Raw genomic sequence first — 22,597 nt, forward strand, 5'->3', positions numbered from 1 at the left:
AAGTTGTGGTGGTCCTTGTAGTGGACTAAGTGTCCCATTTGATTGAAGAGAAAGGCTCACTCGGTCTAAGTGACCATTTGAGAGAGGGAAAGGGTTGAAAGAGACCCGGTCTTTGTGACCACCTCAACGGGGAGTAGGTTTGCAAGAACCGAACCTCGGTAAAACAAATCACCGTGGCATCCACCTTATTTGCTTGTGATTTGTTTTCTCCCTCTCTTTTGGACTCGATTATATTTCTAACGCTAACCCTGGCTTGTAGTTGTGCTTAAACTTTATAAATTTCAGATTTGCCTATTCACCCCCCCTCTAGGCGACTTTCAATTGGTATCAAAGCATGGTACTTCATTAGAGCCTAACCGCTCGAAGTGATGTCGGGAGCATCCGCCATGAGGGAGATCGGGACCGGCGACAAGTCCGCAAGCTCGGGGATAACACACTCAAGGGAGTCCACCCACAAGCACAAGGAGGAATCCTCTTCCTCCATCAAGTCTCAATGGAAGGGTGACAAGAAGAAGAAGATGAAGAAGGTGGTCTACTACGAGACCAACTCTTCATCACCCTCCACCTCCGGCTCGGAATCGGCATCCGCCACTTCTAAGCGCCATGAGCGCAAGAAGTATAGTAAGATTCCCCTTCGCTATCCTCGTATTTCAAAACGCACTCCATTACTTTCCGTCCCATTAGGCAAACCACCTATGTTTGAAGGTGAAGATTATTCTATGTGAAGTGATAAAATGAGGCATCACCTAACCTCACTCCACAAAAGCATATGGGAAATTGTTTAGAATGGAGCGCAGGTACCAAAGAAAGGGGACAAGGATTATGATTCGGAGGAGGTCGAACAAATCCAACACTTCAACTCCCAAGCCACTACTATACTCCTCGCCTCTCTAAGTCGAGAGGAGTATAATAAGGTGCAAGGGTTGAAGAGTGCAAAGGAGATTTGGGATGTGCTCAATACCGCGCACGAAGGAGACGAGGTGACCAAGATCACCAAGAGGGAAACGATCAAGGGGGAGCTCGGTCGCTTTATGCTCAACCAAGGGGAGGAGCCTCAAGCCATGTACAACAGGCTCAAAACCTTGGTGAACCAAGTGCGCAACCTCGGGAGCACCAAATGGGATGACCATGAAATGGTCAAGGTTATTCTTAGATCACTCGTTTTTCTTAACCCTACTCAAGTTCAATTAATTCGTGGTGATCCTAGATATAAACTAATGTCTCCCGAGGAAGTGATAGGAAAATTTGTGAGCTTTGAATTAATGATCAAAGGCTCCAAGAAAATCATCGAGCAAGGCACCACCTCCACACCCGAGGTGCAACCTGTTGCTTTCAAAGCAACGGAAGAGAAGAAAGAAGAGTCTATGTCAAGTAGGCTCCCCATCGACGCCTCCAAGCTCGACAATGAGGAGATGGCTTTAATCATCAAAAGCTTTCTCCAAATCCTAAAGCAAAGGAGGGGGAAGGACTACAAGCCCCGCTCCAAGAAAGTTTGCTACAAGTGTGGTAAGCCCGGTCATTTCATTGCTAAATGTCCATTATCAAGTGATAGTGACAGGGGCGACGACAAGAAGGGGAGAAGGAAGGAGAAGAAGAAGTATTACAAGAAGAAGGGCGGCGATGCCCATGTTTGCCGGGAGTGGGACTCCGACGAGAGCTCCACCGACTCCTCCTCCAACGAGGACGCCGCAAACATCGCCGTCAACAAGGGTCTTCTCTTCCCCAACGTCGACCACAAGTGCCTAATGGCAAGGGACGACAAAAAGAAGTTAAATCTAGAGCCTCCACTAAATATGCAACATCTAGTGACGAGGAGAACTCTAGTGATGATGAGGATAATTTACTTCCCCTTTTTGCCAACCTCAACATGCAACAAAAGGAGAAATTAAATGAATTGATAAGAGCTATTCATGAGAAGGATGAACTCTTGGATAGCCAAGAGGACTTCCTAATTAAAGAAAATAAGAAGCATGTTAAGGTTAAAAATGCTTATGCTCAGGAGGTAGAAAAATGTGAAAAATTAACTAGTGAGCTAAGCACTTTCCATGATACTATTTCTAACCTTAGAAATGAAAATACTAAATTAATTGCTAAGGTTGAGAAGTTAGATGATTGTGATGATTTGATTGTTAATCTTAGAAATGATAATGCTAGTTTAATTGCTAAGATTGACAAGTTGAATGTATCTCTCTCTAGCCTTAAAATTGAGAATGAAAAATTAATTGCTAAGGCTAAAGATTTAAATGTTTGCAATGTTTCTATTTCCAATCTTAGAGATGAGAATGCTATTTTACATGCTAAGATTGTTGAATTAAATACTTGCAAACCCTCTACATCTACCGTTGAGCATGTTACTATTTGCACTAGATGTAGAGATATTAATTTTGATGCTATTCATGATCACCTAGCTTTAATTAAACAACAAAATGATCACATAGCTCAACTTAGTGCTAAGATTAATGAGCATGACTTAGAAAATGAAAAATTTAAATTTGCTAGAAGCATGCTCTATAGTGGGAGATGCCCAGGCATTAAGGATGGCATTGGCTTCCAATAGGGAGACAATGTCAAGCTTAATGCCCCTAAGAAATTGTCTAATTTTGTTAAGGGTAAGGCTCCCATGGTTCAGGATAACGAGGGTTACATTTTATACCCTACCGATTATCCCGAACACAAAATTAGGAGAATTCATTCTAGGAAGTCTCACTCTAGCTCTCATCATGCTTCTATGTATAAGATTGAGGCATCTAGTTCTAGGCAATCCACTCATGTTAAATTGCCTAAGAAGAAAACTCCTATTGCATCAAATGAACCTAATATTTCATTTAAGACTTTTGATGCCTCTTATGTGCTCACTAACAAATCAGGCAAAATAGTTGCCAAATATGTTAGGGGAGAACACAAGGGGTCAAAGACTTGTGTTTGGGTACCCAAGGTGCTTGTTTCTAATGTCAAAGGACCCAAGACCATTTGGGTATCTAAGAACAAGGCCTAAACTTGTTTTGTAGGTTTATGCATCCGGGGGCTCAAGTTGGATAATTGATAGCGGGTGCACAAACCACATGACTGGGGAGAAAAGGATGTTCTCCTCCTATGAGAAAACCATGATCCCCAACGAGCTATCACATTCGGGGATGGAAATCAAGGTTTGGTCAAAGGACTTGGTAAAATTGCTATATCACCTGACCATTCTATTTCCAATGTTTTTCTTGTAGATTCTTTAGACTACAATTTGCTTTCTGTTTCTCAATTATGCAAAATGGGTTACAATTGTCTTTTTACGGATATAGGTGTTACTGTCTTTAGAAGAAGTGATGATTCAGTAGCATTTAAGGGAGTGTTAGAGGGTCAGCTATACTTAGTTGATTTTAATAGAGCTGAACTCGACACTTGCTTAATTGCTAAGACTAACATGGGTTGGCTCTGGCATCACCGACTAGCCCACATTGGGATGAAGAATCTTCATAAGCTTCTAAAGGGAGAGCACATTTTGGGACTAACTAATGTTCATTTTGAGAAAGACAGGATTTGTAGCGCATGCCAAGCAGGGAAGCAAATTGGTGTTCATCATCCACACAAGAACATCATGACAACTGACAGGCCACTGGAGCTCCTCCACATGGATTTATTCGGCCCGATAGCTTACATAAGCATCGGCGGGAGTAAGTACTGTCTAGTTATTGTGGATGATTATTCTCGCTTCACTTGGGTATTCTTTTTGCAGGAAAAATCTCAAAACCAAGAGACTTTGAAAGGATTCTTGAGACGGGCTCAAAATGAGTTCGGCTTAAGGATCAAGAAGATAAGAAGCGATAATGGAACGGAGTTCAAGAATTCTCATATTTAAGGCTTTCTTGAGGAGGAGGGCATCAAGCATGAGTTCTCTTCTCCCTACACGCCACAACAAAATGGTGTAGTGGAGAGGAAGAATAGAACTCTATTGGACATGGCAAGGACCATGCTTGATGAGTAGAAGACTTCGGATCGGTTTTGGGCCGAGGCGGTCAACACCGCTTGCTACGCCATCAACCGGTTATATCTTCACCGAATCCTCAAGAAGACATCATATGAACTCCTCACCGGTAAAAAGCCCAATGTTTCATATTTTAGAGTCTTTGGAAGCAAATGCTTTATTCTTGTTAAAAGAGGTAGAAAATCTAAATTTGCTCCTAAGGCTGTAGAAGGCTTTTTACTTGGCTATGATTCAAACACAAGGGCATATAGAGTCTTTAACAAGTCCACTAGACTAGTTGAAGTTTCTTGTGACATTGTGTTTGATGAGACTAATGGCTCTCAAGTAGAACAAGTTGATCTTGATGAGCTAGATGATGAAGAGGCTTTGTGTGTCACGCTAAGGAACATGTCCATTGGGGATGTGTGTCCTAAAGAATCCGAAGAGCCTCTACATGCACAAGATCAACCATCATCCTCCATGCAAGCATCTCTACCAACCCAAGATGAGGATCAAGCTCAAGATGATGAAAATGAAGATCAAGAAGATGAGCCACCTCAAGAGGAGGACAATGATCAAGGGGGAGATGCCAATGATCAAGACAAGGAGGATGAGCAAGATCCAAGACCGCCTCACCCAAGAGTCCACCAAGCAATCCAAAGAGATCACCCCGTGAACACCATCCTCGGCGATATTCATAAGGGGGTAACCACTCGATCTCGTGTTGCTCATTTTTGTGAACATTACTCTTTTGTTTGCTCTATTGAGCCACACAGGGTAGAGGAAGCACTTCAAGATTCGAATTGGGTGCTAGCGATGCAAGAGGAGCTCAACAACTTCACGAGGAATAAGGTATGGCATTTAGTTCCATGTCCTAACCAAAATGTTGTAGGAACCAAGTGGGTCTTCCGCAACAAACAAGATGAGCATGGTGTGGTGACAAGGAACAAAGCCCGACTTGTGGCCAAGGGATATTCACAAGTCGAAGGTTTGGATTTCGGTGAAACCTATGCACCCGTAGCTAGGCTTGAGTCAATTCGTATATTAATTCCCTATGCTACTTACCATGGCTTCAAGCTTTATCAAATGGACGTAAAGAGTGCCTTCCTCAATGGACCAATCAAGGAAGAGGTCTATGTTGAGCAACCTCCCAGCTTTGAAGATAGTGAGTACCCTAACCATGTTTATAAACTCTCTAAGGTGCTTTATAGGCTCAAGCAAGCCCCAAGAGCATGGTATGAATGCCTAAGAGATTTTCTTATCGCTAATGGCTTCAAAGTCAGAAAAGCCGATCCTACTCTCTTTACTAAAACTATTGCAAATGATTTGTTTGTATGCCAAATTTATGTTGATGATATCATATTTGGGTCTACTAACAAATCTACTTGTGAAGAGTTTAGTAGGATTATGGTTCAAAAATTCGAGATGTCTATGATGGGGGAGTTGAAGTATTTCTTAGGATTTCAAGTGAAGCAACTCCAAGAGGGCACCTTCATTAGCCAAACGAAGTACATTCAAGATATTCTTACCAAGTTTGGGATGAAGGATGCCAAGCCCATCAAGGCACCCATGGGAACCAATGGGCATCTCGACCTCGACACAGGAGGTAAATCCGTAGATCAAAAGGTATATCGGTCGATGATAGGTTCTTTACTCTATTTATGTGCATCTCGACCGGATATTATGCTTTCCGTATGCATGTGTGCAAGATTCCAAGCCGATCCTATGGAAGTTCACCTTAGGGCCGTGAAACTTATCTTGAGATATTTAGTTTATACTCCTAAATTTGGTCTTTGGTACCCCAAGGGATCCACTTTTGATTTAATCGGATATTCAGATGCTGATTGGGCAGGGTGTAAAATTGATAGAAAGAGCACATCAGGGACTTGTCAGTTCTTGGGAAGATCCTTGGTGCCTTGGGCTTCAAAGAAGCAAAATTCCGTAGCTCTCTCTACCACCGAAGCCGAGTACATTGCCGCAGGCCATTGTTGCGCGCAATTGCTTTGGATGAGGCAAACCCTTAGTGACTATGGTTACAAATTGACCAAAGTCCCTCTCCTATGTGATAATGAGAGTTCTATCCGCATGGCGGATAATCCCATTGAGCACAGTCGCACTAAGCACATAGCCATTCGGTATCACTTTTTGAGGGATCACCAACAACGGGGGGATATCGAGATTGCATATGTTAGCACCAAAGAACAATTTGCCGATATCTTTACCAAGCCACTAGATGAGAAAATTTTTACCAAACTTAGGCATGAGCTAAATATTCTTGATTCTAGGAATTTTGATTGATAGTTTGCACACATAGCTCATCTATACCTTTGATCATACCTCTTTCATGTGCTATGACTAATGTGGTTTTCAAGAGTATTTCATGCTAAGTCATAGATTGAAAGGGAAATGGAGTTCTTCGGTGAAGACAAGGCTTCCACTCCACTCCATCAAATTGTTCATCCTTCGCCGTCGCTCCACACCGCTCCCTCAATTTGGTATAATCTTCACTCCTATTTTATTTACCAAAGGGGGAGAAAGTTTGAAAAAGGGCTTATATTTCACTCATAAGTATCTGTTTTTGGTGATTCATGCCAAAGGGGGAGAAAGTATTAGCCCAAAGCAAAAGGACCGCACCACCACCAATTTCAAAAATTTGTAGTCTTTCAATTTGTATTAAAGAAGTTTTTCAATTGATATTTTTTTATAGAATTTTCAAATTGGTATAACCCCTTTCAAAATTAATATCTAAAACCCTTTTGAACACTAAGAGGAGAATTTCATTGAGGGGGAGTTTTGTTTAGTCAAAGGAAAAGCATTTGAAACAGGGGGAGAAAATTTCAAATCTTGAAAATGCTTCTCGAGATCTTTTTCATATACCTTTGACTATTTGCAAAAAGACTTTGAAAAGAATTTCCAAAACATTTGCAAAACAAAACAAGTGGTGCAAGCGTGGTCCAAAATTTTAAATAAGAAGAAAACCATCCATGCATATCTAGTAGAAATAATTATTGGTTTCATTCCAAGCAACCTTTGCACTTACGTTATGCAAACTAGTTCAATTCTGCACTTTTATATTTGCTTTGGTTTGTGTAGGCATCAATCACCAAAAAGGGGGAGATTGAAAGGGAAATATGCTTACGCCTTTTCCTAAATGATTTTGGTGGTTGAATTGCCCAACACAAATAATTGGACTAACTACTTTGCTCTAGATTATAAGTTCTACAGGTGCCAAAGGTCCAACACAGACCAATAAAAAGTCCAAGAAAGGGTTCAAATTAATAGAGCAAAAAACAACCGAAGGCTGCCCTGGTCTGGCGCACCGGACAGTGTCCGGTGCACCAGGGTGGATCATCTCAAACTTGCTAGCTTCGGGAATTCTGGGAGCCACTCCGCTATAATTCACCGGACTGTCCGGTGTAGCACCGGACTGTCCGGTGTGCCAGCGGAGTAACGGCTATACAGCGCTAACGGTCGTATGCAAAGGAACAGTGAAACACTACAGTGCGCGCATGCGGGCGCAGAAGTTAGAGCAGGCGTCAGAAGGCGCACCGGACAGTGAACAGTGACTGTCCGGTGGCCCAGTTGTCAGAAGCTCTAACGGTCGAACCCTAACGGTTGGGTGACGTGGCTGGCGCACCGGACAGTGTCCGGTGGTGCACCGGACTGTCCGGTGTGCCATACGACAGCATCCTTCCCCAATGGCCATTTTGGTGGTTGGGGCTATAAATACCCCCCCAACCACCACACTTCAATGCATCCAAGTTTTCAGCCATCAAACCTCATACAAGAGCTCTAGACTTCATTCCAAGACACAAACAAAGAGATCAAATCCTCTCTCAAGTCCGGAATCACTCCAAACAAATTAGTGATTAGAGAGAGAGACTTTTGTGTTCTTTTGAGCTCTTGCGCTTGGATCGCTTTTCTTCTTCCTCTATTCTTGTTTCCAACTCACTTGTAATCAAAGCAAGAGACACCAAGTTGTGGTGGTCCTTGTAGTGGACTAAGTGTCCCATTTGATTGAAGAGAAAGGCTCACTCGGTCTAAGTGACCGTTTGAGAGAGGGAAAGGGTTGAAAGAGACCCGGTCTTTGTGACCACCTCAACGGGGAGTAGGTTTGCAAGAACCGAACCTCGGTAAAACAAATCACCGTGTCATCCGCCTTATTTTCTTGTGATTTGTTTTAGCCCTCTCTTTTGGAATCGATTATATTTCTAACGCTAACCCTGGCTTGTAGTTGTGCTTAAACTTTATAAATTTCAGATTTGCCTATTCACCCCCCCTCTAGGCGACTTTCAAGTACAACCATGAGGGTGGAATGGGACACCCTTAGCTGATTATTTAGAGGAACCAGAGGAGTAGTTGGCTTCATCGTAGGGCCGTCAATGGGGTCCGGGCATAGTACTTGCTCTGCTGAGGCTGGTTAAAGAGGTTCTTTGATTTGGTTTTGTTAGTCACCCTTCCTTTGGGGAGATGTATTGGGTTTATCAAACTGGAGAAACCTAACAGGCGACTATGACCTCTGGGAAATCTTTGTAAAGGCTACGTAGTGAGACCCTGCTAGGTCACCTTGGTAGTGATCAATGGGGAGGCTAGAACCCCGGGCAAAATGGGAATCACGGCTTGTGGGTAAAGTGTGCGACCTCTGCAAAGTGTTAGAAACTGGTATATCAGTCGTGCTCACGGTTAATAGCAGTCTTGGGATCCTCTTTGATTAGAAAAACTTTGGTAACTTTTATGATGATGATTAACAATGATGGTTATAAATCTGATCTCTGGTATTTCCTCTTGGAGGGAGTGCCTCTGGGTAATAACTGGGTTATTACTAAAATTTGGCTCTACCTATAGTAATAAAACTTGACCAACTAAAAGCAACTGCTTAACCTTAACTCCACATACAGCTAGTTCACTTTAGCCAAACGGGACATTGGCTGAGTATGTTGATGTGTACTCACCCTTGCTTTACAAACCACCCCACCCTAGGTTGTCCCCGCTATACTCAGTGCTCAGGAGGTGAAGCTAGCAACATGGAGGACTTTGAGGAGTTCCAAGACTACGACGAGTTCTAGTTTACTTTAGTGGCAAACCCCCAGTCAGCTGCCTGTGTAGGCTTATCTTCTATGTTTTGTTACTCCGCACTTTGATGCTACTGTTAAACACCATGGATATGTATTAGACTCTGTGGATGTCTCGAACATCTTGATGTAATTAAAGTACCTTTCCGCTATTTAATTCGAGCAATGTGTGATGATGTCCAATTATGTAATCGTTGTGTACGTGAGTTTTGATCCTGGCACGTACATGGTTCGCATTCGGTTTACCTTCCAAAACCGGGTGTGACAGATTGGGAGTACCAGCTTCATAGCCGAAGGTGCCATAGCTTGGTTGCTTTGCGAAGCCATCGTCGCAGTTGTGGAAGTGAGTTCACCGGAGGTGGGCGCCAATGTTGGTCAGTTGTTCTCAAATGCTATAGATCAAGAACAAGGCAACACAATTGTTAAGGGTTAAAGACCTTCGTCCGTCGAAGCATCATTTCCTCTCGGATATAATGATCTTCAGACGAAGGTCATGAAGGACATACCTTTATCATCTCGACATATAAATATAAATAAGAATGCAAGGGAACACAAAGGAATAAAGGCAATTATTAAATACCAGCAATCTATTTATATTTTATAAACACGAATAAACATCAATAATATTCATATTACATTGGTACCTTCAGTTTGCCAGAAGGTGAGGATGCGAGAGTGATTCAAGAGTGATTACAATCCAGCGCGAATAGTACATGGGCACTGTTCATCTATTTATAGGCACGAGACGTAGCCCGGTTAAAATTACATCCATGCCCTTGATCACTCGTTTACAAGTAATTAAAACTAATAAGGTCTATACGGTCCTTTTTCCTTCTTTGTTTGGTCTGGGGCGAAGCTGTTGAGCTTCGACATCTTGCATTATCGCCTTTATACAGAGTCTTCGTCTTGAGGAGCTAAGCCAAGGCTGAAGGTAGCGTCGGCGAGCCTGTGTCATGTTTCACTGCCAGTGCAACCCACAGTGAAATGCTCCTCCCTGACATTACGTCGAGCACCACATAAGCACATCGTAGCGAACGACACGTATCGAGAACGAGGTGTGTCGCTGCGCTGGGCTAGAGATGAGGCCGTGCAACGTCGAGATGGCGCCGCGAATTCACACCGCCCCGGTGCGTAGCGGAGAGGCAACATAGAAGGAAAGTGCGCCGGATCGAGCCCAAAAATCGACGACAATGTCCATGACATAGTGCTCGACACTGCATTTCGCCATACACAAAAGACGCGAGTAGGGTGCTGATGGAGAGGAAGGAAGAGGGAAGCCTTGGAGAACTCGACGGCGATGAATGGAGGAGCAGCAGCAGAGGGAGATGCCATGGGGAGGGGAGTTCTTGCTCCTGCTGAGGGGAGGACGTGGCTCAGCGAGGAGGAATGGCGCCTAGGGCATCGCTGAAAGAGGTGGCTGAGTGCCATGGGAACCTGGTGCCAAGAGGAGCTAGGTGCGGATGTCGAGCGGGAGAGGGACTGGTAGGGGAAAAGGAAGCAGTGAGTTTCGATCAACTGAGGGACAGAGGAGGGAGATGCAACAAGGGCGGCAGCCATGGGAGAGGGGCTCCTATTTATAGACAAACTCTAGGGCTAGGGTTTAGGGTTGCTTAGAATAGAAGCAAAAAGATTGCTTCAAGGCTAAGCAAATGGTTCTTAGAAGTTAAGCGAAGGATTCCTTCAAGGCTAAGGAATCACCGGTCAAGAAAAATAAAATGCCCCCACGAAAAAATCAATGAGGAGAACAGAGCGAGCTAGCACTCAGTAGAAAGGAAAACCGAAGAATTATCTGTGGCAGAACCGCCCGAATTATTCTAGCTTAAGTGCCCAAGTCGCGCCTCAGAGGTCGCAACACACTTAAATCGGAATAACTCGTCAGTCCCTCAGATCTAGTCTAATAAAGCCATTTATCCAGGATCAAATACCACAAGAGCTCACTCGAAGGTGAGTCACAGAGGAAATACAATAAAACAGGAAACCTCAAATTAAAGTACTGAAGTTATTACATAAATTGGAGTTTTTCAAGTAACTAAAGTAAGTTCATAAGATAAATTGCAGCGGATAATCGATATCGTCGAAAGATGAGGAATAGGGCAAGGCCTAGCCCACTACTCCTCCTGCTCCTCTCCTGCTGGATCAGCATCCCACTCGACCGTCCAACCCGGTGGCAGGGTGGTAGGCCAAGTCACACCATCAACCATATCCTGAAGCGTACCTAAAAAAATTATGCCACAAGCAAGGCTGAGTATACTAATACCAGCTAGACTTACCCAGTGTGAGGAATCTACTCCTCTACCTCTAGACCATGCAGCTGTTTGGCTGAGGGGTTTGGTTTGCCAAATCACTAGCTGAGTCTTAGATTAATTTTAGCTTTTCCAATTCTAATATCATTACTTTTAGCTAAGTTTTCTCCTTCTAAGCATACATGGTAACAGTCATTTAATACAATCAACATGTTATCTCATGTAAAATCTCATTTCACTTCTTACTCAATGTAGTACAAGGGGTCAAGCAGTCTCATTAGCTGTTAGAAGCAGATGATTGGAATCGAGTTTTAACCTTGCAAGGTAAACCTAAACACACGACATGTAGGGGCACTTCGTCCCCACACACGTCAACCGTCCCCATCAATTCCCCGTTCGCGGCCAGGGCTCACCGCCTTGGCATACAATGCTCCACTGACCCCGGCTACCGCCGTGCAGTGACCGCACTTATACCCACCATAGCTAGCATGGGAGACCCAGTCTCAGGACAAGTGAGGAGAAAAGTACACGCCAGGCTTCACTCAGGTACTAGGTTTACCGGTTACCATATTTCTCGACATGTGTTTAGTATGTTCAAATGCTTGACTTAGGTATCCACACATTAATCCTTAATTCCTTTTCCCGTCTTATGGACAAGGCATTCTCCCTGGATCCAAGTCCATAGACCATCAGAGATCCCGTTATCAAGATGAATACAATCAATTCCTGACCTCACGCGAGTGCTAGAAAATCACTCGTCTTCTACCGAGAACCTAATTAGCAAAGCAACTACTCGACCTAGCATACTAGTATCCATCTCAAAATGGAATCCTGAATTCATGCAACTAAGGGTTTCAAGCAACTCCTACACTTAAGTGCACATTACAAGCCTACAAACATTAAGTGTAGTAAAATAGCACATATAAACGGTTATGCATAAAACCGGGGCTTGCCTTCAATTGCTGGGGCTGCGGGGAGATCCTCGATGGCAGGCTCGGGAGCTGGCTCCTGATCTTCCTCGTGGACAGCTCCTTGCTCAGGGATGGGCACGTACTCTTCGTCAGCGAGGTTGCAATCTAATGAATGCAAGGGATAAGATATATGCATGGTATGATATGCAATTTTAGCAATTAAAATTGTATGGTGAAAGATTAATTGAAAGAAAATATAGCTAAGTCTTGCTACTAGAGATTTCTGGGGTATACTTAGTAAATTAGGGTCAAGTTTGATTACTGAATGGTTAGACTATTTTTAGTGTTCCACTGATTTTTCCATTCATGACTTAGTGATATTTTAACAAGATTCTTAGCTACATTTATTGGGGTGAGACTTGTTATTCTTTCCAATGTATCTCTTCTTTTTCTTTTCTTTTATGCTTTTAAGGTGGGTTTGAACTGCAAGCCAATGTTATAAATTTCCAAAACGTCTGTAAAAATTAAAGTGGCTCCTCACTGGTGTATAACTTTCTATCTCAAAATTTGGGGCTTAAAAAGTGAGGGGTTCTCTCTGTACAAAATTATCAACTATTAGGGCAGAGGGGGTGCTTTGAACTACAACCTTCCTTTGACAGTAGGTTATTTTCTAAGGCTTATTTTTGCTGGCATCTAGGTGTAATAACATGACTTTGTACCAATTCTCAGCCACTAATACTTATTAGTTATTTTACTATGATTTTCTAAAGTTTCTAGCCAATGGGGTGCTTTCTACTACCACTATACTTGAAAAATATCAAACAATAGATTTCTAAATTTTTCCTATCTTCTTCTTTGCGCAAGAGCAATCATTCTAGAATTTGGTAACTTTTTGTTTAAGGGAAAGGGTGGTAAAATTTCTTGAATTAAATGGCCTTTTTATGAGGTAGGCGTAATGGGTGTTATTTTGTAGTTTTGAATAGGTTTTGCATTATTCTCTGGTTGTCTACTTCATCAACAATTTGGTAAAAATTCATTTGCCCATTGTTGCCCAATTTGTGACTTTCTTATGATTTAATTGGAACATGGCTAAGAATCAAGTTTCAATTGTTCAACCCACATATGATGATGGGCTAGGGTGTTTATTATTTTTGTAGGGGTGTTCTAGTAGTTAGGAGTCTACTGAATTTTTCTTACCAATTTCACCTTGGATTTGTTCTGGACTAAGATTCTTTGTATTTTTCCTAGGTTCTTCATTACTTAAGTGAACTAGGAAAAATATGTTCATCCACTATTCATTAATTTCTATTGTCTTTCTTATTTTACTAAGTTTTGGGCAGATATAGTTTTAAGTAGATAACCCTGTGTTAATCTTGTATACTGGGGTGCTTAATATTTTTAAACAGTACCAAAGTTGAGTTTGGACTTCAACAAATTTTCTTAAGTCCAGCACAGAAGCATAACTATTTTTCCTTATTTTAATAAGGTTTGGGCAGTTTCCTTATTTAATTCCAAACTCTAAAAATCACTAGAGAAACCATAGGGTTCAGCATTTTTATTTGATAGTTCATAGTACTCTGAATCCAGTAAAATTGGTTTGACTAAATTAGCTTAAATATTTCTCGAGATATGAATTTCTAAGTTCTCTGCTCATTTAAAAACAATAAAAAGAAATGGTTAAAGGAAAAAAGGTTTTGCATTGGGGTCCCTGGCGAAAGTTTCTAAGTTTCCTTGCAGACGGGTCCTCGGGTTACTATTCACATGAGTCTCTGACTACGCAGAAAACCCCCTAGGGTTCTGCTAAATCAAACTCGCGGTACTTCCCCTAATGAAACAGTGGCCGCAGCGGAGGAAAGGGCGGAGGAAAGGGCGAAAGGGTGAAGTGGTCGAGGGTATAGGGGAGGTCTTGACAGTCACGCTGATGTGCGGATCGTCTCAGGTGATGGTCGGATTAGGTCGGTCCACACGCGCAGGCGGGGTAGCTCATCGGCGGTGAGGGCTCCGGCCTAACCAGGGTGGTACAGTTCAATTGAATTGGTCAGTGAGCTTCACCAGAGGTCAGGGAAGACTTAGGCGCGAGGAATTGAAAAATGGCTCACCAGATAGCTCGGTTCACGCGCGGCAGCGGGCGGCGGGCGGCCGAAGTCCGCGAGGATGAATCCGCTTCTCCGGTGAGGCAATGTCTCGTCTCAAGCTTGGAGAAGCTTCACAGCCTCTCGGGGAAGCTATCTAGGGGCTAGGGCTAGGCTGGGGGTCATTAAAAAAGATTGGTAACGACGGCCGTGCTCGGTCAGTGATGGCGGGCGGTGGAGCTCGCTTTCCACGGCAAACTCCGGTGATCTCAGGCTCGGGCGGGGCTTACGGTGCGCGAGTACAAATGGCTAAGGCCTCTGGGGCACTTATAGGTGAGGGCAAGGTGCAGACACGCGGGGCGGGGCGACCACGTGTGGGGCGTGCGCTGCCGCGGCTAGTCCACGCTCGACCGGTCAGGCAAGCGATCGAACACGTGGCCTCGCTCGGTCTGGTCATTTTCAAACGCTAATTGGCTCGCGATCTTCTCGTAACTCTCCCAAATCCCTGCACACGATTTCTTCGTTGTCGTTTACTCTTTGTTTCTCTTACATCACTTGAGTGGACTTGATCTCGGATTCACGAGATACGAGGGGGCGAAGTTGGGTTTGTCGCTCGGCTGAAAACCAAGACTAAAGTCGGGTCAACATGTGTCAAACGGTTTTTGTTTGATTTAAAACTTTACCAGTGTATGTTCAAGGTAATTTGGCGTCACTTTCATATTTGGGTTTTGTAGATTTGAGTTTTGGAAAACAGAGAACACGACTGAACTTCATAAAGGGGTAAAAGTTTAGTTCTGAATTTTTTGAGCTTCCTTTTTGAAAGTTTAGCTTGAGGGGCCTTTTTGAGAATTTTGCAAAGCTCCACTGATCAAACTTTCTTACTACATTTTGTAGTTTATTTAGTGCACTTTAACTTTGTTATTTGGTTCTCATCATGATTTTGTGTTTTTCAAAATCTTTTTTCAAGTTTTCCCTTTTTGCACTTAAATGGCCTACTTAGGGTTATTTAGGGTTTGTGAATTCTTCTCACCCTGAGGTGCATGATATGATTAAGGCACAATCCTTAAGATGAAAAAGACTTAATTAAACCTTTGTTCCTAATTTTTTATGTCCTTTGCTCAAATTGGTTCACATGTGATAATGGTCTTGAATTAGCTCTGAGAAGAAACCCTAAGTGACACTGGGGTGTTACATTATCTGGACAAGGAATTTGATTTTTTCCGTTGCTCGAAAATAATTCCTCGTGCATGATTCAAAAATATATCGACTTGAGATATGACCAGCTTTTCGGAGTTGTGATCGGGATGAGGCGAGTTGGTTAAATTGTCGATGCTATATTTTTTGAATTTGAATCGGACATAGAGATATTAACAATTTGGATCAAAAAAGATTTTAAATAGATACCGACACATTAGGGATTCCGCTCGAGAGCACGGATTTGTATTAAATTTTTGGACATGGATCGAAGGTCGAGAAATTGGATTCGAGCATAGATCGAATAAAGACTGTTGAGAGTTCGAATAAACGAGTTTGGACGAGATTCGCAAGATGAGATTGATTTTTGAATTTTCGTCCGTTTCAAGAAATAAAAGTTTTGACAGGCTCCAAATTTTGCTATTCTTGAGATCAAATAATTCCAAATTTGGTGAAACTTTCATGAGTAACTTGATAAATAGAGATAGACGTGATCAAGAGATAGAAATTTTCACTGAGCATCCAAGCTTATGATAAATCTCCCGACATAACACGAAATAAACACCAGGGGTGTCAAAAATATCAGTTCAACGCAACTTGAACGGGTCAAATCGGAGTTAAAACGTGATAGTTATGAAATTTACGAGTTTCTAGACATAATATTTTTTATACCTAAAATAGTTTATAGGGGCTAAACTGTGAAACCCAGGGACCCTGATGTAAATACTTTCAAAAGGATAGAGGACATCGTGTTTATTACTTACAAGTAGAGGGGCTCTTGATCAAATTGCACACGCCCAAGGGGTATTGGACGATCCCAGCCGTGCGATCTGAGATGGAGGGCCCATATTACATCTGCTCGGGACCCGAACTGGTATGCAACGAGAACCATCGGATCCAAATCTAACAGTTTGGGCATTATTGACCCACAATCTAACTGACACCGCCCATCGCTAGATCAATGGCACGGATCATAGGCATCGAAGGGGCATTCTACTTCAACCCATAGCCTCTATCGCCCGATCTAACGGTACTCGATGGACCAAGTTTGTCGGTCAAAAGCCTAACGCAGCAAGGTGTCGAGAGCGTCGTGGAAGCGACACTCGCGAGCGGCGTCACGAGTGATGGGTCTAGCGATCCATCCCTCCAGCTCCTGCTCCTCAGAGAGCTCCGTGCTGTGGCTCAAACTGCCATCGGTGTCGTCGTCGGCGTCGTCGTCTCTGTCAGGGTCTCCTCCAGCAGTCGAGATGCCATGTGGTGGTGCAGGGGGCATCTCTGGCTGAGGTGTTAGGAAGGCTGCCTCCTAGACTCCACCTCTTGTTGAGGCGAGGAGGAAGAGTCCTGGTGCTCCTGCTCCTGGCGTCGGCGCTCTTGCTCCTTGTGCAGGTGACGATGCAGTCTCTCCAGGTGGCTAGACTGATCTGTCTCCGTGGGGCGCAGAGGGCGCTCCACCAGGTGAGAAGGCAAAAAGGGGATCACTGACTTACGTGCAGTGCATCTAATACGAGCCATCTACAAAAGACATCGTAAGCACAATAGTGAGAGTAGAACTATATGACCAGCAAGTGAACAGAAAGAAAAGTGAGACAAAATTTTTTTGTAAGATGAGTAATAACATAGAATTGGTCAAGATGATCAACTTTTGAAATGACACTAAATATCACGGTAAGAGTAGGGGTCTATAGTCCTTAGGGTGACCATTCTAGTCTAGGTTAGCGGTCCTACAGTCAGCAATGCTTTGATACCATTTATGTCACACCCGGTTTTGGAAGGCAAACCGAATGTGAACCATGTACGTGCCAGGATCAGAAACTCACGTACACAGCGATTACATAATTGGACATCATCACACATTGCTCAAAGTAAATAGCGGAAAGGTACTTTTATTACAATAAGATGTCCAGGACATTCACAGAGTCTAATACCTAATATAGTCATTAATATCATCAAAGTGCGGAAATACGTAACGTAGTAGATAAGCCCTACATAGGCAGCTGACTGGGGGTTTGCCACTAAGAAAAACTAGAACTCGTCGTAGTCCTGGAACTCCTCAAAGTCCTCCATGTTGCCAGCATCTCCTCCTGAGCACTGAATACAGTGGGGACAACCTAGGGTGGGGGTGGTTTGTAAAGCAAGGGTGAGTACATATCAACGTACTCAGCAAATGTCCCGTTTGGCTAAGGTGGACTAGCTGTATGTGGAGTTAAGGTTAAGTAGTTGCTTTTAGTTGGTCAAGCATTTATTACTATTAGTAGAGCCAAGTTTTAGTAATAATCCTAGTTATTACCCAAAAGTACTCCCTCCAAGAGGAAATACCAGAAATCAAAATTATTACCATTATTATTAACCATCATCATAAGAGTAATCAAAGTTCTTCTAATCAAAGAGTACCACAAGGCCGCTCTGAACCGTGAGTGTAATATCCCAAAAAAATGTTGACCCAAAAGTTGATCTTCGGTGAGTGGATGTGGGAAAAAGGGTTGTGGGCCGTTGGATGCTGCATCAGAAGTCATCTAAGGTGTCACTTCTTTCCTCCCACAAAATAAACCCTTGGTGGCCACCCCCTTCCCCTTCTTGGCCGCCACCCCCTCCCCTTTCTTGGCCACCTCACTTTTCCCCCTTGGCTGGCCGCCCCCTCTCCCCCCATTGCAGCAGCCCTCCAATACTCTTCCTCCCTAGATCTTCCCCCCCCCCATGCAACAAGGATCGAGAAGAGGAGGAACAAGATTGATTGAAGAGGAAGAGAGGATCAAGGAGATGTGCTACCCCCATCTCTTGCAGATTTTTCTTAGGGAAAACCATAGGTAAGGATGGGATCCTTGTTCCTCCCTATAATTATGTGCTTTTGGAGGTTGTGGATCATGTGGATTGAAGGATTAGAGGTTGGATTAGGTGTGGGGTTAGGTTTTGATTTCGAATTTAATTTCTGCAGAAGGGCAGATTCGACAGTTTCTGTTCATGCCAGTTTTCCGTGGTCTTAGTGGCCTAAAAAAATAAAAAGTCTATATATGAGTCATAGATAATTTGTAGATCTTTCCGTGGCTGCGAAGAACACCTCAATCGGATATCAGAACAGAAAGTTATGGCAGTTTGATTATATCAGTTTTTCAGTCTCATAATTCTGTGCAGAATCTGTTCTCTTAAGAGTTAGGCAATTTTATCAACAGAATTAAACTGTGGGTTGGTAAAAGAAGTTGTAGATAATTTCATAAGATTTCCAGATTGTTAAAGAGTGCATTCATATGATTTGTGAAACTCAAGTTATGTTTGTTTTACTGTGGTTGTTCCTGTTTGTCTGACAAAAATGAGTGGGTCTGTTCACTGGTGGGTTTCATCTAGTAAATGGCCGAATTGGCTCTTCCAACTATGGAGACTTTTGTAGAGGGATAAAAGTTCTTACTTCCAGCAGAATTTCATAATTTTTATTTCAGTAGTTTGTTTGATATCGAATTTTAAAGTTAACCATACTGCTGTCTAAAACAGATTCAGTCAGTTATCTTGTTAGATGTTTTGGAACTTGTAGATGGCAGAATTTAATTATCCATTGAATACTGAAGTTGTAGAGTATTTTGTGTAGATACTCCTAGAGTATTTGTTTGATATCACCGCTGTTTTAATTTTAAAGATACAAAATTAACAAACAGCGCTGCTGTTGTATGGCATGTGGTTCAGGGTGGGAGTCTTTCCACTGAGTCTTGGTTTCAAGTGTAGAAGTGTTTTGTTGATTGATGGCAAATGTTTGTGAAATATTTGTACTAAGTTTTATGCCCGCTAGCAGGTGGCTACACTCCAGATCATGTCTAGTACATTTCTTCTTCTTCGATGAAGGCAAGTGAATGTAGCGGTGGTTGCTTCCGTTCTGACCTGTTATTTCTATTGCCTACACTCTAATATCAGAAGTATTGGATTCTTTCATAATTGGACTCTATGGTGATGCTTTACTTGCTTGCATTATACTGATGCTCAATCATATATTGATGATGATTATGATTCGAGTATGATTCATGAGATTAATTCACACCCCTGAAGATAAATGAAGTATTATTCGAGGTTGGTATTGTATCCGAAGGTAAATAAAGTATTATTTGAGGTTTGTATTGTATCTGAAGGAAGTAAAGTTTATTGATAAATGCAGCATGCCATATACATTGCATGACTCATTTGCATCTGAAGTCTTGTCGTGACCTATGGTCCGACCGTACCGGTACAATTTAGCATCGTACGTTGCCCGAGGAGGGGTACGATGCGGCTTCATACCCTTAGAGGTATGAAGGCAGAGGACATATGCATTGCATTCATATGCATTCATTGAAGTGATATTTGCAGATGATGTGGTTTTATACCCTCAGAGGTATGAAGATAGAGTACCTACACATTGCATTCCTATGCATACATTGAAGTGATATTTGCAGGTATTGTTGACGCAGGGAAGTGTTATAGAACCTATTGTGGTTGTTCGAGGAAATGAGATGGTATTGGTTATAGTGGGACTACTGAGTTCTATATCTACAAGTATTTCTGATTTTAATTGTGACTCTTTTAAAATGTTGATGAATTCAATTTGTGGTTTAAATATCTCATCAAAATAATTCGCTTGCTGAGATGTTTCATCACACTCTTGCATTACTCAATGCAGGTGCTTGTTGCTCATCTAGGAAGTGGGAAGTAGCAGCACATCCACCTTCACTCTTATAATAACGCTGCTTAGGCGCAGTCATGATTTAATTAGAAGCTTCTTGTCAAAGGATGTTTGTTTCTAACTAGTTGTGCGCACTAGTTAATTTAGCTCATGTCGTTATGGTTGTCTTCCCATTGCTAGCAGACTATTAATGTCTATTATGTTTTCTTATCGTGATATCTATTTATACTTTGTTGCTTCCCCTTTTATGCAATTTTCAAAGGAGATGCTGTCGAAATTTTATATACGAATGTTAGATGTGTAGTTTAGTAGCATTCTGGGGTGTTTGTGGATCCCGGGGTGTTACAGTTGGTATCAAAGCATATGCTTTAAATTCTTGGCAATTTGAAGATAAATTTTACACACTTGCACATATAGGAAGGGTATGGGTACAAATATCTTTGATATATATTAATGTCTTTGAAGTGCAGATGACAATAATTTCACCCCTCCCTATTGCCTTATGGTGATGTGGTAAGTTGTTTATGATCTAATGCCTGATATAATTTATCTCTAAATCTTTATATTGTTTTATTAATGCGTTTGATATGGCTAGTCTTTTGTGAGATTGGCGTTGTTATTATGCTTGTGATATACAAGTATGCCTATGTTGTTTTCACCATGTTTTTCATGGTTGAGTTTTATTACAATAATATTGTTATATATGCTTGATTGAGGATGTATCTAAGAGGAGTGTGAATTGTGTGTTTTGGGTTACAAGGTAACCATCAATTTGAATTTTAGTTGTGGAGCGGTTGGTGGATAGTTCCAACTATCTTTGCAAAGAATGATTGTTTATGACGAGAAACCGGTTCTGAAAGAAATGAATATTGGTACTTTATATGGATTTTTGGGGGAAGTCTTTTCATAGCCAGAATGGCTTACATGTCTCTCTCCTATTGTGTGTTTTAGTTGCCACAAAGCCTAAATGTGGTTTAAAGTGGTTCCCTGTTAGTCATACTAATTGTAGAATAAATCTTTGATTCTCTTGATCCATTGATTATGTATTGATACATTGAGGATCTGATGGTTCCCTTTCCGATGCATGCTTGTGGAGCCATTTTTAGACCACCTATCTATTGGTTTGAAGGAAGTCATTGCCTAGCCTAGAGTTGGTTGGGTGTGGCTAGTCACCTACTCCTAGATGATGTGGTTTTTACATCAGCTTAATATGTTTGTCAAACGTGTGAAGGATTAGGGGTTATTATTGACCTTGTATGTCTGGTACTTTGAGTGCATCGTATGATAGAATGAAATGTAAGTTTCTGAACTACAGTAGATGAAGACTTATGTTATGTGTAGGTTAACCTTACTAGTTTAGATATTTTTCCCTAGTTGAGTTGTTGGATGGAGTATAGTGACATTGGTTAACCAAGTATTGTGTTGTTGTGCTGTCAGTGCTCTTTATGGAGCTTTTGGCATTTCTTCGATGAAATGTGCCGCGCAGAATGTAATTGGCTTCTTGTTGGCTTTATTGCTCCATTAGTTCTATAGATTTTCTCCCTTTTGTGGGGTGCAAAGAATGTTAGATTACATGATTATCTTTTCATGATGGCAAGAATAAGGTTTAGGAAGATTTGGAGTTTTGTTTCAATAGAACTACTTGTTTCGTGGTGCTTTGAGGTGAGGGGTTTGATCTTCTTATACATTCGTCGGGTGGGGATGTTTCACCATTTAATTAAAATTAATTGTTGAAGTTGGTAAGGGTTGTGCTTAGTGCATATTACCCCTTCATAAAAGAGTGTTGTCTTAAGACATTGATGTTGATGTATAGTTGCATCCAAATTCGATGGTGTAAAATTGTAGTGTCGATTGCATCTATGACTTGCTTTGAGCTTCATTGCATGTTGTTTCATGCTTGTTGTCAGGTCGTGTTGTTTCCTTAAACAATTAGTCCAAGGTTCTTGTGTTAATTAAGACCAATAATGGACCCATGTTTTGAATGGTGTGCTATATGGGGTACCTTGGATGTTTTGGTTGGAGTGGTTGAATTCGAGGACGAATTCTTTTCAAGGGGGGTAGAGTGTAATATCCCAAAAAAATGTTGACCCAAAAGTTGATCTTCGATGAGTGGATGTGGGAAAAAGAGTTGTGGGCCGTTGGATGCTGCATCAGAAGTCATCTGAGGCGTCACTTCTTTTCTCCCACAAAATAAACCCTTGGTGGCCACCCCCTTCCCCTTCATGGCCGCCACCCCCTCCCCTTTCTTGGCCACCTCACTTTTCCCCCTTGGCTGGCCGCCCCCTCTCCCCCCATTGCAGCAGCCCTCCAATACTTCTTCCTCCCTAGATCTCCCCCCCCCCCATGCAAGAAGGATCGAGAAGAGGAGGAACAAGATGGATTGAAGAGGAAGAGAGGATCAAGGAGATGTGCTACCCCCATCTCTTGCAGATTTTTCTTAGGGAAAACCATAGGTAAGGATGGGATCCTTGTTCCTCCCTATAATTATGTGCTTTTGGAGGTTGTGGATCATGT

The sequence above is a fragment of the Zea mays genome, chromosome 2 (assembly GCF_902167145.1).
Source record: "Zea mays cultivar B73 chromosome 2, Zm-B73-REFERENCE-NAM-5.0, whole genome shotgun sequence".
Lineage (NCBI taxonomy): Eukaryota > Viridiplantae > Streptophyta > Magnoliopsida > Poales > Poaceae > Zea > Zea mays.